Consider the following 18,010-nt stretch of genomic DNA (forward strand, 5'->3'; position numbering starts at 1 on the left):
TCGCCCCTCGACGGAGCAAGAACGGAAAAAAATAGGTATGCTGTCCGCGATGTGAGTAAACCAGTGATACCAAATTTCAGGGTACTAGGTCAACGGGTGAACTCAGAGGTCAGGTCAAACACTGGAAATCGAACCAGTAAAGTCACTGGAGTTTGAGATCTTTCGCTATAAAATCGACCAAAACGCGTGAACTGTCGGCGAAATGGGTTACATCATTCCCAATCAACCTCATCTCGAAATCTAGCGAACCGGGTCACATAAGGTCATACAAGGTCAGCGACCTTAGATGACCTCGGATGGCCTCGACACATGGCGGGTCATGTGAAGTGTATTTATGGGCGCCGATCTCGAATCCCGTGTCAATCTTACTTTAAAAAATGATTTGCGGGCACAAATCCGCAAACATAATTAAGGATTACGAATAAAATGAGCAAGATGCTCCGAAAACTGCCCATATGAAGCGCAGCCTTGACCTCGAGGCAAATGCACGTTATCTGTGATGCTCTCGCGCGCTGCCGCTCGACACACAGATGTCCTGCACCGACGTCTATATTGCACTCCAGCGGAGCCGCACCCCGGCCGCGTCCCCGACACCGACTGACACTCGCCGGGTCAGCGCGCGCGCGCAGGCCGCGCACGCGCAGTCCGCGCGGGGCCGCGCCCCGACACAAAGGGACGCGGGAATGACGACACAGTCTGACATCCACACACCTCCCCCCCAGACGACCCGTGCCCCCGTCGCCGAGCGTGAACAACAGACAACGACCTAAATTAGTTGCCGCAAGATGCATAGGAACGCGACGCACCGCGACGCACGCGACACAAAACAGATACCCGCAATAAATACAGCAACCAGCAGAAGAGGCGACGGCACCGGGCGTCTCATTCAATCAACGTACGTAGCAGATCCCCACCGAACCGACAAGCGGTTGGGCTCCCGACGAGCCCGACCGCTTCGACGAGGCAGCATCCTCTGAGGCTCCGCATCGTGGTTCACTGGATGCAGGTAGTGGCCGGTCGGGCTGACGTCGCGAGGGCGCCTCGGGCTGTGACCGGTCGGGCTGACGTCGCGAGTGCGCCGCGAGTCCGATCTCAGACGAGGCTGATGAGAGTGACGCACTTGACTGATGGCAGCGTCCTGGCGGCATACATTAGCGAAATGACCTTTCGATCCACACGCATTGCACCTGCGACTCACCGCCGGACAGAGGCTGACGTCCCGGTGGGGCCGGCGTCCGCACCGGTCACATCTGACCGCAGGCGATGGCGAGCGGTAGCGGGTCCGCTCCCGCGACACCGGGGATGGAGTGACCCGCCGGTCGACGGAGTGCCTCTCCCGCTCCCGGGAAGAGGGGCGAGCGCGATCATGCCCTCTCCGTCCTCTCTGGTCCTGCTTGTACTGGGACATCTTGTACAGGGAATGCGCGGAAGCGCCACGAATTTCGACGCTGTCTCTGGAGGCATTTTCACAAGCACGACACATATCAACGGCCTTTTGCAGCGTCAGGTTTTTCTCTTCAAGCAAGCGTTTTACGGTATCTTCGTTTCGAATCCCAGTTACGATACGATCTCTCAAACGATTATCCAGGCACGAAGTGCAAAAATCGCAAAACCCCGCGATCTCTTTGATAGCACACAGGAAGTCATCAAACGTCTCACCGGGCTCCTGGTTGCGGCGGTAGAAATCCCGTCTGTCCACGATGACGTTTCGCTGCCCCCGAAGGTACTCCTCCATTGCCTTGATGACGTCACTCAGGCTAGCTTCTGTTGAGACAGAAAGGTTATACCGGATTATCCGAGTCCAATCATCGCTTACAACGGCTAACAAAGCAGCCCGCTGCTCGGCGGGGGGAAGCAGCGACACACGAGCCAGCAGCGAGTACCCTTCAAATTTTTGCCGCCACGCATCGAACTCTCGCAGTGACACGGAGGAGTTCAAATATGGGGCACTGACCAACGGCTTGCTGACAGAGGCGTGACTGGGTACATTACCAGTAGTCGCTACCTCCCTGGGTGATTCCGACGGGCGATCCTGCAGTAGTCGCTCGACCATCCCCGCGAGACGTTGTTCCCGTTGAGACGCCTGCTCCTGGGCGGCTGCGGCCATCTCGGCCTGCTTGACGAGCAGAGCCGTCAACTTGTCTACACCTTCCTGACTCATTGTTGCCGACTCGATCACCACAGTAGGTCGATAACAGACCGCGCCATGTGATGCTCTCGCGCGCTGCCGCTCGACACACAGATGTCCTGCACCGACGTCTATATTGCACTCCAGCGGAGCCGCACCCCGGCCGCGTCCCCGACACCGACTGACACTCGCCGGGTCAGCGCGCGCGCGCAGGCCGCGCACGCGCAGTCCGCGCGGGGCCGCGCCCCGACACAAAGGGACGCGGGAATGACGACACAGTCTGACATCCACACACTAAAAACACTAAAAACACACACAACACTAAAAAACGCATGTAAAATGCATAAACATGCACTAGAAGGCAAGGAAATTCAACCGGATGCGGCAAATCGCAAAATCCGCTTATTTTAGCCGAACATGACCTGACCCGAGCTCCGATGACCCATTCCTCACTTTGAATCAATCCGCGCCCCCTACAGGCACCGACATCGCCCTTGCAGACAGCACCGACGATAGTCGCACAGGCACGTGGCGAGCTAGTGTAACTGTAGCCGCGCCTTCAGCCACGAACACCAGTTTGTGCCGGATCAGCCAGCCACGGAGCAGAGACGGCCGGCAACGAATCGGCAATTAACAGTGCTACATATCGACACGGTCACAAGAGGCGAGGCGTTAACCCAGCGCCCACTGCATTGGTCGCCAGTGGACCCACTCAGTCACTAAGCAATCATCGACAAAATACGTCTTTTATCGGCCAGACATTGATCTGTTCATTAATATGAAGTGTCCATCCAAATCCACGCTATCCGCCACACAGCAGCTATCGACGGTATATACCTGTTGCAGGCACTTTAGAAAATCAGTCATTTTGTAAAATGCCTAGGCATTTTACAAAAAGACGGCTGTTTGAAAAATGACTGAACGCAACCAGGCTTTTTTCAAAATGGCTAGCCATTTTACAAAATGACTAGGCATTTCGCAAAATGCCTGACCAGCATGGAACGTAGATCCCACTACAGATACATGGCCAACAGTTTTTGGACGTCTTCCTATACCCATATAGGTACGTGTTCAGCCTGTAGCTGATCGATTTGAAGCTCTGTGATGACGACAATGCTGAGTAACGACCCTCCTCAGTTGACTGGACAGCGCTCATTGGCTCTAAGGAACTTCAACAAGTCTACCCTAGGCCTAGTCCACGCCATTGTTTACAGTATTATTGTTTAGGTTTTCTTCCTAACTTTTCTTTGGAATAAAAAAGCTCTCTGATCACTATGAATATTAAAGCAATAATTAACAAAACACGATTAATTTTGTTCTGTGGCAACAGCTTTGAGTACCTACTTGCATGGTTCCAGTTAAAAATATCAAGCTCCACATCGGGAGAATCATGATCAGGTCGCTTGGCGTAGGACGAGAGCGTTGGTTTCAGAAGACACTAACGCCTAAGTGTGTGGGATCGAATCCTCGCGACCTCTAATAGTTTTACAGTCTACAGATACAGGCCGGCATAGGGCCAGTCGTTTGTTGACGCTCCAGATCGATCATTTTAAATCCAGCAGCGTCGCTGACGGGGGGGTTGGAAATGTCGCGGGCCTGCACTTCTTAAAATAGAGGTAGGTATGGACTTCCCACTGCTGGACTCCTCTGGTCATAATGCTGGACTCCTCGGTCCACCTACACGCTACCAAAATGTATATAATTAGGTACTCGTATCTACAACACGCTGCTCAGTCATTTTGTAAAATGGCTAGGTATTTTGTAAAATGCCTAGGCATTTTGCAAAATGACTGGAGAGTCAGTCATTTTGTAAAATGCCTAGGCTTTTTGCAAAAAGCCTGGAAAATCAGGCATTTTGCAAAATACCTAGCCATTTTACAAAATGACTGATTTTCTAAAGTGCCTGCAACATACCCACTCCAGCGGCAGCTGGCCGCGACTCACTGACACCGGCTAGAGACAGCTGACCGCTGAAATCACCAACACTTCGGCAGGGTATGAGCGGGTCTCAGTCAGATCCCAGGCATGTAACCCGTCCCCACCTTAGCTCATCTGGCAGAGATGATGAAGAGGTGGTAAAGCTGTGTCATGTCGTCCGGCTGGATGTCGCTCACCAGGGCCTCCTGACAGGTGCTACAGCTGACAGAGTCGAGCGCCTTCTTCACCACGAACCCTGCGATGTAGGTGACGATGTTGCCCACCAGACGACAGCCCAGGCTGGAAGTCGTGCTCCGTGATGATGTGGAGTGCCGTGGCACCGTTGTCTGAGGTGGTGGAGGCCGAGGCAGTGAGGCTGGCTCCCCGTCCGCTGGTCGTGTGACCGACTGCCAGGATGCTGGTCGGGTCGAGGGCTGCCACTTTCCCTGTGCTGCCGGGCCGGACGCCGCAGCGGTGGAGCAGGTGCCGGAATATCCCGCAGAACTGTGCGGCACTGGGGTTGTTCCAGCCACCTGGAAGGTTCGATTAGTATCAATAAAATATGGCTAATAGTGTTTAGTGTTAACATACGCCAGGCACAAGTGTTGTATTTGTTGTTAACACATTGTTGACACACACGCACACGCACACACACACGCACACACACACACACACACACACACACATGTTGGCAATGGTAAAGCAGTCTCCGGGCATTTGGTAATAATTTTTTGCACTTATTCTGGTTTTAGTGACTGATGGGCCTTTACCCACGCATGACTGGAGGGTGGGGCTCTACAGAGCCCCTCTCCCTGTTTTCTGCAATAAAATATTTACATTTATATATTGAAAAAATTGAAATATATATTTGTTGCAATATTTCTAAACCACTAGACGTGTCAATACGGAACTTGCAGTACCTTCGGCTGCATCAATCTCAAACATTTTATAGAAATAAAAATTGTGTAGCTACCATAGGTCGGCCGTAAATGACGTCAGAGTGATCAGTGAAGTCATATTCTGCCAATTTTGATGCAAGAAATTGAACTACGGCAATCGCTCTCGGTGACAGATAACCTGTAACAATATAAAAAATCAAGAGTCTGTAGCTTTTACTTGCCAATGCAGGGTGATCTCTTGACTCTTGAGCCTCATCCCTGGTTTGTCAGCAATCAAATCCTGCACATCTATTTGGCATCTTGATTCTTGAGAGACTGAGAGGCAAATTTCAATTTCAAAAGATACTAGTCTTTAAAGCTGAAACATATTAACAGTTAGTCAGATCAAAACAAGGCCTGTAGCATACAAGTGTAGGATACTGGATTTGCACACAGTACACACTACAAAATACACATAGCAAACAGTGAGATTACAGTCATGGAAAAGCATCAGGTTTTTAAAATAATAGTTTACACAGACTTAAATACAATAATTTAAATGAACTTCAAATAAAATGAGAAGTGGAGTGAAGTACCTAACAAATAAGGGTATCCATAAATCTGGTGCCACCGTCGGCACATATAAGGTTGGTAGGTTGTAGGTGGGTAGGTTGTAGGTATGGAGGTTGTATGTAGGTTGAGGTTTGTAGGTTAGTTAGGTTAGTAGGTAAGGTTAGGTCAAGTAAGATTATGATTTTTATCTTCCTTGGACATCATATTTACTTGTTAGCACTTACCATTGATGGTAACGCCAGATTTACTAATACCCTATTTACTGATACTGATAACAGGTGAGCCAAAAGAGCATGAAGTGTAGTTTAAGCTTTACAATGTGAAAACTAATTAGGTAATGACAATCTGAGTTTAGGTGCTCCAACTAACGCACATTTTTACGTCACCCCTGTGCTGTTCATTATTGGGATCAAATGTGCGACACGGTTCACTGGTGCAGATATCACGACGTCTGGCATTTTCACTATCTATCAGCTCTGGTTGAGGGTGAGCGTGGTATGCCACTGCACTCTGAACCCAGAGCGGATAAGAGCCCCCGAGGCATCTGGCATAGTGCATGGATTTTTCGTTTGGCACTGAACTACTAGTTAATACTAACTGATGACATTAAGTAAAGTACATATTTAAAACCTATAATCATAAAACCTTCTTACTTCATAAATATTGTCCATTGAAGGCAACAGTAGAAAGTGAGCAGGCAAAGCAAGTGTAGGTAATGAGTCTGCTTTCCGCTGCCAATGTTCTGGTACCTATCTAGGTAAGCTTTCTTTGTGAAAAATCATATGACTGATGCTCTATCCATGCAAGAATAATTAAAGGATTGTGGTGTGCACAAAAAAAAAACATGGGAACTGAATTAAATCTAAAACAGGCATGCCAAGCAAATCTACCTTTGGTGCCGCCTATTCTTCATCAGCGTCGACAGTGCAACATGTCAAGGCTAACGTAGCCAAATTACAATAGATAAGCATATTTCAGCAATTGTTCCACAATCTACACATTCCAAAGAATGCCGTGAGCAAAAAAGATTAGCACTTTTTGGTCGAAAAATACCACAAAATCAGTCTCAAATACCCCCCTCCTCCCGTAGTGTTTACACAGCGCCGCAGATTCCCGCCCTCACAAACATGGCGGCCAGTCGCACGCACTAAAACACTGCCAATGTCCCATCTAGTCTTTTATATCTATGATATATCCAGCCTTAGAGTGCTGCCATATCCATTTCACGGCGTTTATAAGATTGGGCCAAGGGCCCAATCTTATAAAGGTTGTGCTACCAAATGCCGTACTATCATTCCACGCCACTCTATTTACGGCACCCTATTCACGCAATCTTATAAAGAGAATAGTATGGTAATTCTATTCACGCCATTTTGCCCACAGTAGGGGAAGGTGGGGTAAGACGGCCCAGCGGGGCAAGACGGACCACCAGCCCTCCCGGCTGAACCGCTGCACCGTGTTTTAACTCTGGCCAAAAACTGGCCAGGGGGCGAAATATCGACTATTTTTAATGCGTTTCATTTAACGGTTATCGTGTTCAAAAATGATCAGCGCATCTTAAACGACAGGAACTTTTTTTCTTTTTACTTTTGAAAGCATCGAAAATGTGCAACAAAGTCAGACAACTCTCACAAGCTATACTTCGTCGAACAAACGCAGAAACAGTCGCCTTGTTTCATGTCAACATCTTCGAGCTTTGCAGTGACGAAACTATTTAATTCGGGTACCAAATGATAGCCCAAACTTTTGTGTTTTAAATGAGTCATCATTCATATAATTATATTGCACAAAAGTGTTTCTTTTATTGATTGCCGTCAGGTCTTACATTGTCACACTTTTTTGAAAAATGCTTATGTTATGATAGGCCTACAAAAAATTGTACGCTAGTGTACGGTCTCGTACTAGCACCACACTGTCGGCCAAGAAATTGTCTACATGCCCTGTAAATTTCAGCTGCGCCTGGGTGCGCCGGTGTTGAGGGTGGACACTTTTTTGGAATGTGTCATGTCTACTCCTGCTGAGCCAGGACAGGCCCTGGCGTCAGGGCCTCGGCTAAGGAATTTTGACTACTGGGGCAAATCGTTAACGTGTGTTGCCGTTGGCGCCCTGCTGGGGGGGGAGGTGTTTGAACACCTGCGGTTTTCCTGTGTTTTTTTTTTCGCGGATATCTCAAAAGCGGCGGCGCTCCATCATCCAACAATTCTACACGTGTTGTAAAAATTTCAGATCAAGGTCATTCAAGATCAGGTCACCAGGTCACTTCAAGTGACCTCACTTCATAAAATGTTTCAATGTAGGTATGCCGTAGCTACACCGAGTGACCGATCGCTTTGAAACTTTCAGCGATTGATAGGGCAACAGCATGTACAAAATTTATATGTCGGAATTTTCATATCGGTGACCTAAGGTCAGCTCAATTTTGCGACCTCTATTAGAAGTCAATGGAAGAAAATTCAAAACCACCTCTTTTGGACGAAAGTCGTTTTCTAAAGACTATAAAACACCGTACGTGACTTTGACACACTGAACATGAAAATAGCACCCGTGACCCTTACTTATGCCACTGAGGTAATCTCAGTTCACGAATGGTATCTAACAGTTTTTCGCGAATAACTTTTGAAAGATGCATGCTAGAGCGATGAAAATACCTTAGTTGTGTTTGGCTCGACGATCAGATCGACTGATATGCAACATGACAATTTCCGGTCAGATCGTGACCTTGACCTGAGGTCGAATTTTTAAGTTGACCTTAAAGGTCAAATTGTAGCTAATTTGATGCGTCTTGACGAGAGGAACACGATGTCGGTAAAAGAAAGCTCGTGCAAGGCACGAGTCAAAAATTATTGCAGAAAAACTGTTCCCAAAAAATCGTCTATTTTGGTAGTTTTTGCCCCTTGCAGGCAAAACCGTTGACGTTAGGTCAAATCTAAGAGAAATAACCAGAAAGCATGCTAATATGGCTATCAAATGCGCTTTTCCGCGGTGCTGTAGCTGTAATTGATTCCCGAGTTATGCGTCGGCATCTTGTAAACTGTCGATATTCGACCTGAAAATAGGCAAAATTTGGCCTTCACCATGACCTGTCCATTGACCTGACCAAAAAAGCGGCCGAGGTTATTTCGTCATTATTTTTGACGCTCTTTCGAACGTAGATGGATTATGGGGTGCAAAAAGATATGTTTGCCAATGTTTTTGGATTGAAATTGAGGGTGCAGCTGCACACCGTGCACTCCCTCTTCCGCCGCCCCTGATTTCTTGCCACAAACGTCTTCAACCGCTCCCGAATGAAAGAATGTACGTTAATGTTGATATATTCTCATTTTGTGGAGGTTGGGCAAGGCCTGACCACTACTGGGGCATTCCTCGACTCTACTGGGGCATTTGCCCAGTAGTTAACATGTTAGCCGAGGCCCTGCCTGGCGTGCGCCAAAGGTAGACGCTAGTACTCCTCATTCATTCTTTTGTCTGTTGTGACGATTTCGTGGCCCATGGAAGGTCACCGACCTGTGCGCGGCCTGTGGTACCCTGGGGCGAAATCAGCTGACGGCTTGACCTCCAAACCTCGGACACGTGCCAGTTGCATTGTGATGTGTCGCGAGAAGACAAGAAAGGGTCTCCGGATAGCGGACAATTTCGGTGAGTGACAGTTGTTAATTCAGAAACTGTTTGATGCTATAATTTCTATGCAATATATGTTTCTTAAATATGAGTAGCGTTACAGAAAAAAATAAATAAATGAAGTATCGTATCTATAGGTAGGTGTACACTCGGGGGCAGATTGATGTTCTACAACTCTTTATCCACCGGGTTCCTATGGCTCAGCATTGGCAGCAGCCGCCTGGTACCGGTAGACTGTGCCGCTTCACTTACTTGTCAAGCGGCACAGCCTACCCACCCGTATGACAGCGGTCTGGGTCGGTGGCTGGAAGGCGATGTGGGCCGCCTGTGACGTCAGCGCAGCGGTGAGGGCCGAGCCTGGAGGCATGGCTCGGGTCGGCGCGGCGCGGCGGCTGGCGAGGGCTGGGGAGTGAGGTGGGGTGGGAGCACGGACCATCGCGCGGCTGAGCGAGTGTAGTTAACTTTCGCGTCTCAAGGCGCCAATTATTCTACCTAACAATTGTGCTAAAGCAGTTGTTAAAATGTTCTATCCCCAAGACAGCGCCTATCATCATACTTGCAATGCACATTACGACACACTTAAGCGTGGCAATGGGACAGCCGATAGAACTTATGTCACTCGTACATCGAGGTGCGGAGCTATATTTTGTATAACATAGTTATTAGCATTAAGGCCTTGATTGAGCAGATTGGTGTCTATTGTTTCGCACGGCAATCGTCCAGAGACGTGGGAACTAGGGGGTTATGAGTAGTGTCGCAGCCAGCACCCCAATTTAAAGCGATTATTACTGTTGCTCTAATAATTATGTGGTCGCAGCCCCCAATAGCAAACCGTTCCAACTAGGAGCTAAAAAGTCGGCCACTCAGGGGGGTTCGAACCGGGCTTCTCCCACCGGCCAATTCACGACACGAGCGTTCATCCACTGAGCTACCGAGAATCCTCCTCGTGTGCACAAAACAAAATGACGTTCACCCGCTGACCGCCAATGACAGTATTGTGACATTTGATCGCGTTTGACCGCGGCGGGTGGTCGCTGGTTTCGGCAGCTCAGTGGATACACGCTAGCGTCGTAGGGTGACCGGTTGGAGAAACCCGGTTCGAACCGTCATAGGTGCGCGATTTATTTGTTCCTAGATGGAACGGTTTGCTATTGGTGGCTGCGACCACACATTAGAGGAACAGTAAGAGTTGCTTAAAGTTGGGACGCCGCGCTATCCAAAAACCCCAGTTCCCACGTCTCTGGACGATTGCTGTGCGAAATAATAGACACCAATGAGCTCAATCAAGGCCTTAAAGGGACCCTCCCACCTTCAAAAAAGTTTATGAATTGGCATGAAAGTGATGTCGCTCGGTTCAGAAAGAGCGAAAACGAATATCTACCAAATTTCACCGAAAAATATTCACCGGTTTTCAAGATATTAGACTTTTACTTTTGTTTACTTTTTTGGGATCTCCGCTGTTACTAGCGACTTTATTTTAGAAGTGCGGCGTTTGCGGCAGATGTTGCGCGCAAATAGCATATACCACCGCGTGCTACAAAACGTTTTAGTCAAACATTTAAAAATCGTTAGATATCTGCGCTGACGTCACACATTCAGAGGGGTATTCCTAAGCATTAGCCCCTCTGAATCAAAATGCTGCAATTTTGAAATTCAATATTTCCGATTTAAGGCATTTCTCGATGTTGCGAGTGCCGAAACCGGTAATTGTGAGCCAGGGACCCCATTTTGGCTATCTCAACTCAAATCTAATGTTAAGGTGGGAGGGTCCCTTTAATACTTATCTGTTAAAAACAATGCAGCTCCGCAACTCGATGCACGTGTGATATAAATTCTATCGGCTGTCCCAATGCCACATTTAAGTGTGTCGTAATGTGCATGGCAAGTATGATGATAGGCGCTGTCTTGGGGATAGAACATTTGAACAACTGCTTTAGCACAATTGTTAGGTAGAATAATTGGCGCCTTGAGACGCGAAAGTTAACTACACTCGCTCAGCTGCGCGATGGTCCGTGCTCCCACCCCATCCACAGTGATGCAAATGGGGTTCACGAGTGGCCATAAATATACCAAAAAGTCAAGTTTACCACACCGAGTAAATCGCGATGTGGCTAACCAAAGAAATGTTTGGTGCATCTGAATTCACATAGCTTTCATGTTTTTTGTCAAAACCGGCCTCGTGTATGATTGTCAGAAGTCGTGACATTTTCTATGCCGTAAAATGACTGTCAGATACTTGCAAGTTCAAACGCCGCTAGCGTGCGTTCGTTTAATACAAACTACAAAAATTATACATGGCAATGATCCCTAAAGCCTGCTGCTTCTCATGCTGGGTCACAAAAAGCCGTACCTCTTTTGATTTGGCGGTGATCTAATCATCTGTCATCATGTTGCAATAACCATTTTTTAGTGAAAAATATTTGCTTTCGTTTCACCTACAGCAGCTAACACAGTGTGTGCCCGTTAGTGCACCATACCATAGCATTCCCTAATCATTTCTGAGCCACATCGTGAAAGAATTAAGGCGCTAGCACAGGGCAGACCGGCGCTATTAAAGTTTTTGTCCGGCGCGGTCGGGTGCCGCGGTCGGGGCGGTTTGCTTTCACCGCGGATTGCAATTTCGACAGACGTTTGACTTTGACCTGCCATAAGTAGGTCAAATATTGACCTTAAGTCAAAAGTAATATGCTCGGTTGCTCACTCGCGAGATCTTGTCAAGGGCAATCCGTTGATTTTTGTTGCGAGGCGCTAGGACAATTCGTTTAGGAACAGCAGAGGGCACATCGACATGAAATGTCATCATATCTGATACGATGCGGGATCACAGACTAGAGATCCAGCTTATAACTTATATTTAATGCTTAACCAATGAATCAAATCAACAGGACTATGTACGATGCATGCCGGACACGTACCTAGAATTTCGCCCAAGAGGGGGTCACCTGCTGGTCACCTGACCCCGGGCCCGCGAGTCACCCGGGCGCCCGGAGTCAGCTCAGGCAAGAATGTACCCAGGACCTTTCGATGGGAGGAGGGAGGCACGGTGGGTCCAGTCTCACTGGCAGACGGGTCTCTTTAAAACGGTCTTTGCATGAGAAAATGTGGAAAATTGGCAAGCAAAAGTATCATTTATGCCCGAGGAGTGTGCCTAATGTACACTAATGCCTAATTTACATGGTATTTTACGAGCGAGCGAAGCGAGCGAGCTCCTCAGAGTCACCGGCGTGTGGCGCGTTCAGAGGTGCCAGTGAAAGGCCGTCAGATGCGCTGGTGTTGGGTCCTCACAGGCGCCGTTGCGGGGTCTTAGGGCTTAGAGACACTGGTGGGGCCATCATTGGCATGTGTGTGGCCCTGCAAAATGGCCTGCAAGTGGAAAGTGGCCCGTCATAGGCTGGCAAGGACACTCGGAGGCTGCTAAGAGGCCCTCAGAGTCACTGGTACGTGGCCCTCAGAGGCGTCGGCGTGGGGACTCTCAGAGCCGCCGATGTAGGCCCTTAAGATGCGCTGGTGGGGGTTCCTTGGAGGTGGGGCGAGGGGCCTCGCAGTTGCCGTTGTGGGTGCCTTTAGAAACACTGGTGTGGACCGTGTGTCTATCACAGACGGATGTGGAGCCATAGCAGCCAATCCCTCGTTGGCCGTTACTACTTAGGGCCCTGAGCGGCCGGCGAGGTCTCTCAGAAACCGGCATTGGGCCTTTATGAAGAAAATTGTGGCTACATAGGAGCCAATAACGTCCCCCCACAAGCCCTGTGGTGTCCTTCCGAGTTGAAGTGCGGCCAGCGCGAACCCTCTGCTACCAACTGGCGCCGCAGGGCCCCTCGGTTTCGAAGGAACCCTAAACCCGAGAACGGACACGTACCCCCTCGCTCCCTTGCTATGTCACTGAATCCAAGTGATGGGACCCTTTAGGTAATCAGGGGCGTTTCAGATGACCAGGGGTTTTCAATTGATCAGGGGCCCACCAGGTGACCATGGGCCCCTCTGGTAACCAGGCGCCCCTTAAGTAACCAGGGACCCCATCAATAACCAGGGCCCCTCAGTAAACGGGGGCCACTCAGGTAAGTGTAGGAGTCCCGCAGATAACCAGGGCCGGCAAGGTTTCTCAGGTCCGTTTTTTTTTTTGACAAGGCTCTTATTGACTCAGGTGTGAGCCCTTTGCCATCAGCAGAGGGCCCTTTCAAGCCTTTTGAGGGCCGTATAACGTCTCTTGAGTTCCCATTGAGGCCTTCTAAGGGCCCTTTGAGCAGTCGAGGGGCCTTTGAGGCCTTTTGAGGGTCTCTTGACGTCAGCTGAGGACCGTTGGACGCCAGCTGAGGATCGTTTTTGGGCCTTCTGATGGCCATTAGACGCCGATGGATAACCCTCTGACACCAACTGGGGCCCTCTGACACCAGCTAAGGGCACTTTAAGTTTGACGCTAGCTCAGGGCCCTCTGACATTAGCTGGGGGCCCTCTGACGCTAGCTCAAGGCCCTTTGACGCTCTTTAAGGCCTTCTGGCCCCTTGAGGTCTTCTAAGGGCCCCTTGAGGCTTTTTGAGGGCCGCTTGACGCCAACTGAGGACAGTTTGAGGCCTTCTGATGGCCATTTGGCGCCAGCTGGGGGCCATCTGGCACCAGCTGTGGGGCTGTGGGCCCTCTGTCACCAGCTAAGGACCCTTAAGAGCCTTCAGAGAGCCATTTGACGCAAGGGCCCTCTGACGCCAGCTCAGGGACCTTTGACACCCTTTAAGGCCTTCTGACGTCCGTTTGACGTTAGCTGAGGGCCCTTTGAGGCTGTCTGAGGGCCCTTTAAGGCCATCTGAGAGTCCTTTGAGGTCATCTGAGGGCTCCTTAAGGCCATCTGAGGGCCCTTTGACACCATCTAACGGCCCTTTGACACCAGATGAGGGCCCTATGACGCTAACTGAGGGCCCTTCGAGGCCATCTGAGGGCCTTTTGAGACCATCTGAGGGCCCTTTAAGGCCATTTGAGGGCCCGTTGTACACGGTCTTCGGTGGTCTAAGGATTAGTTAGAGGCCCATTTGAGGCGGCCTTCGGCCGCCTCAAATGGGCCCCTTCCTTCGAGTTGGGCCCCCCAACTCGAATGGGGGGGGCACGGGCCCGTGTGCCCCCCCCTTGTGTGCGCCCTTGTTAAGGACCCTTTAACTGGATCAATTCAAGATATAGCTTATTTTCCTTCTTGCCATAAGCTCTTGAAATTTTCCTTCTTGAAGATAAAGCTACTAAAATTCGAAGATTACGTACAGCCCACCGCTAAAGTAATGTAGGGTTTTACCAATCGCAACGGTTGGCTTTGACTGGCGATTGTTTAATGCGGAGTGATCGAAAAGAAGATGCCAATAGCTAAAGTTGCAACTGCAAGGGTGACAATACATATAAGCTACATTCAAAGTTTCATTGTAGTCTGGCTAATCGTTCCTAAGCTTCAGAAGCAGAACATACCCATGACTAAAACCCCACATTACTTCTGCTGTGGACTGTACATGAACTGAATAAGGTCAAGTTACAGCTTATTTTCCTTCTTATTCAAGCATAGGTAGTAGGTACGGGGACCCGCAGTTGCTACTGTACAGCGACCCTAAGTAAATTGTCCCAGTACCTACCCTCACAGGGAACAACGATAAGCTGTCAGAGGGCAACGCACAGAAAACCTCAGCTGCTCTTGTACAGGGACCGGCAGTCGATATCAATGTTATCGGTTGTTACTGGATAGAATAGACGGCTAGAGTTGGGGTTCGTGTACCTACAGAAGCAACTGCCAGTCCCCGTACCTGTTGGCGCCGTTGTCGCCTGGCGATGGTAACTTTTAGTTGTCTGGGCGTTTGACAGATGGCGGTGTGATTTTCGGTTGTCCATTTGCTATCGATTTATTGATATGCTTATTTTTTTGGTTTGGTGCCTTGTTTCTTTTGGTTTATTTTAGGTATCGGTTTGTAATTTAGTTTTGTATTGTGTTCCGCGGTTATAAGTTATTTGGATTTTTGTTCGATGTAGGTACTGACACGGTGACCTCTACGGTCACGTGACCCGGCGCCGGCTGACCTGCCACGTCACCTTCCGGGTCAGAGGAGGGGCGGCCGGCGGGGCAGCGCCCATTCTTGGTTGGCCTGCCGCGGCGGCGTTAGCGTGCCGCGTATCGGATGGGTTTGGTCGTGTTTGGCTTGGTTCAGCCGTTCGACGTTTGGAGTGCAAGGGCGCACCGTGTAGGTGAGTGAGCGATATTAGCCTCTGAAATTAGTTCATGTTGGTGAAATTGTTTGCCGATTATGTTTTCTTTGCTTTGTTGTGTCTGCGCATTCGTTTGGTTGGTGTTCATTTGGTCATATGTTAAGTTTCTTTGTTTCGATTCCAGAAACCGCTACGTTTTGTTCCGTTCTGTTGCTGTGCTACGGGCAATATATGGTCAGCACAGACGGAGCTAGCGCGTTTCTCTACCGGTCGGCGCGAGATCCGGGGCTCTGAGGTCGTCGGCGGCTACAGTACCTATTACCTAGCCTAAAGCTAAAAAGCAATTCCTCAAAAGATTGAAGTACCCAGTCATATCAAGAAAAATACTTGGTTCAGAAGTCAGATCGAGATGCAGGATGAGAAACAAGAAACAACAGATTGACTGATCAGTAACTGTGCCAAACAGAAAGTGAGGAAATACGAATAGTGAGTAGGCATTTATAATTTTTTGACAAACTAAGGTATATCATCATTAGGTAATTTAAATATCTAATCAGAAGCCATGAAGTGCCCGTTATTTGTGTCATACGTGAGACGTGAGAATAGGCTAAAAAAGACCCATACCGATTCTATAATGCAGTGGCTGCCGAAAATCGAAGACGGTTACTGGTGCTAAAATCCTCTTAAAAAATCCTTTTAATTTTGAAAAATAAAGCCATATAACGATGAACACTCGTTTTTATGTGTTTTAGTGTGCAATTTAGTTCCTGGAAATACATATTTTGAGATTGATCGTTGTCTGTATAATAAGCATCATTATAATAAATCATGAGTTAATACGTGGAGGATGTTTTAATCTTAGAAATATCATAATGTAAAATATTGCATACTTGTATCATAAAAACATGGAATTTATCTTAAATCAATTAAACTGTCTGAGAAGCTCGTCAAAGTACGCCACAAATTCTGGCGTGAAATGGACGCCGCTGAAACCGCAAACAGCTGATGATTGTCTGTGTTTTGAGATGTGCACAGCTGCTCACGGTTAAAATCATTCTACAGCATCCTCAAAACCAGCGGCTACCAATACCGTAAAGAGCGTGCCGTGTTTTCGATTTCACAGAGTTTTATAAGATTGCGTAGTGCGTACTATACCTATATCCAGCCTGAGAGTGCTGCCATATCCATTTCACGGCGTTTATAAGATTGGGCCCAATGAGCGCCGCCGAGTTCTGGAAGCGATTCCAGGACAAAAAGTCAAAAGACAAAATGTCAAAAGACAAAAAGTCAAATGCAAAAAGTCAAAATGGATAAAAGTCAAATGGAAAAAAGTCAAATGGATAAAAGTCAAAACGGATAAAAGTCAAAAGACAAAAAGTCAAATGGCAAAAAGTCAAAACGTCCAAAAGTCAAAAGTGCAAAAAGTCAAATGGCAAAAAGTCAAAATGTCGAAAAGTCAAAAACGCAAAAAGTCAAAAGCAAAAAGTCAAATGGCGAAAAGTCAAAATGGCAAAAAGTCAAAAACGCAAAAAGTCAAAAGCAAAAAGTCAAATGGCGAAAAGTCAAAATGGCAAAAAGTCAAAAACGCAAAAAGTCAAAAGCAAAAAGTCAAATGGCAAAAAGTCAAAATGGCGAAAAGTCAAAAACGCAAAAAGACAAAAGCAAAAAGTCAAATGGCAAAAAGTAAAAAAACGCGAAAAGTCAAAAGACAAAAAGTGAAAAAAACGGCAAAAAAGTCAAAATGATAAAAATCAAATGGAAAAAGTCAAATAAGAAAAAGTCAAAAGGAAAAAGTAATATATCTAAAAACCATAAGACAAAAAGTCAAATGATCAATGTCAAAATTCCTAAAATTCAAAAACCATAAGCCAAAAGCAAAAAGTCAAAACCGCAAAAGGTCAAATTAATAAAAGTGTTGCTAGCCACATGCCAAATATCAGCGCAATCGGTCCAAACGTTCTCGAGATATAGAAGCGCGGTCTGCACGTGCGCACGTGCTGGTACACCCCTATACTCACACACTGACATGAATTGGTTGTTGGGTGCCCAGCTGTGTCCCAAGTCTCAGCCCAATCGGTCCAGCCGTTGTGCAGTTATTGAGGATAATAGTTTTCGGGTGTGTGCAAAGTACCCCAAGTTTAGCACGCGCCACGTGCCAAGATCGACACTCAGACAACATGGTGTCCATGCCATACAACTTTTACATCCAAGTGGTATTCAGCAAAGAAGACCGCTTGTCGATGCGGCATGCGGTTCTTGAGTTATAAGGGTTTGAAGAGCGTGATGGGGTCGTGTCGGGTCGGGTCGCGCATGCTCAGATTTTTGCCTTAAACACGAAAGAACTCGCTCGCTCGCTGCGCTCGCTCGCTCGTAATTAACCCTATGGCGTTGCATGGAAAGAAATGAGTTCAAACTGCCTCGAGCCCCTCCAACATTGAGAAAGTTCCAGCGCCAGTGCTCCCACATGTAATAATAACCTGTGAATCATTTTCATTTTATTACTTAATGGATTCGTTCATTAAAATATGTTAATTTCTTTTAACCAAATTTCTGTAAACCCAGCGCGTTGGATGCTGGACCAGTCAGCGACAGTGTCCCAAAATTTGCCAGTTTGGGTGGGAAGTGACATCCAAATCAAAATAATTTTCCACTCTCACCTCCAATTTTCCAGAGCGATTTTTCACTCCCTAGTTTACCAATCAAGAGCATCTGCGTGCACTTTGTACCT

General features: G+C 47.9%; 1 long non-coding RNA gene across 3 annotated transcripts; it reads right to left on the reverse strand.

The window, feature by feature from the left end:
* Nucleotides 1-1,598: 1,598 nt before the first annotated feature.
* Nucleotides 1,599-6,644, reverse strand: LOC122384434. Of its 3 annotated transcripts, XR_006257040.1 has the most exons (5): nt 6,594-6,644; nt 5,162-5,302; nt 4,043-4,578; nt 2,006-2,965; nt 1,599-1,764 (listed from the first exon to the last, which is right to left on the reverse strand). It is a non-coding gene; the product is annotated as an uncharacterized LOC122384434 (long non-coding RNA). The 3 variants fall into 3 exon arrangements; XR_006257038.1 differs by lacking the exon at nt 6,594-6,644 and having other exon boundaries at nt 1,602-1,764; nt 5,162-5,491; XR_006257039.1 differs by lacking the exons at nt 1,599-1,764; nt 6,594-6,644 and having other exon boundaries at nt 2,562-2,965; nt 5,162-5,494.
* Between the last annotated feature and the right edge of the window lie 11,366 nt (nt 6,645-18,010).

The sequence above is a fragment of the Amphibalanus amphitrite genome, unplaced genomic scaffold (assembly GCF_019059575.1).
Source record: "Amphibalanus amphitrite isolate SeventyFive unplaced genomic scaffold, NRLGWU_Aamphi_draft 000189F_arrow, whole genome shotgun sequence".
Lineage (NCBI taxonomy): Eukaryota > Metazoa > Arthropoda > Thecostraca > Balanomorpha > Balanidae > Amphibalanus > Amphibalanus amphitrite.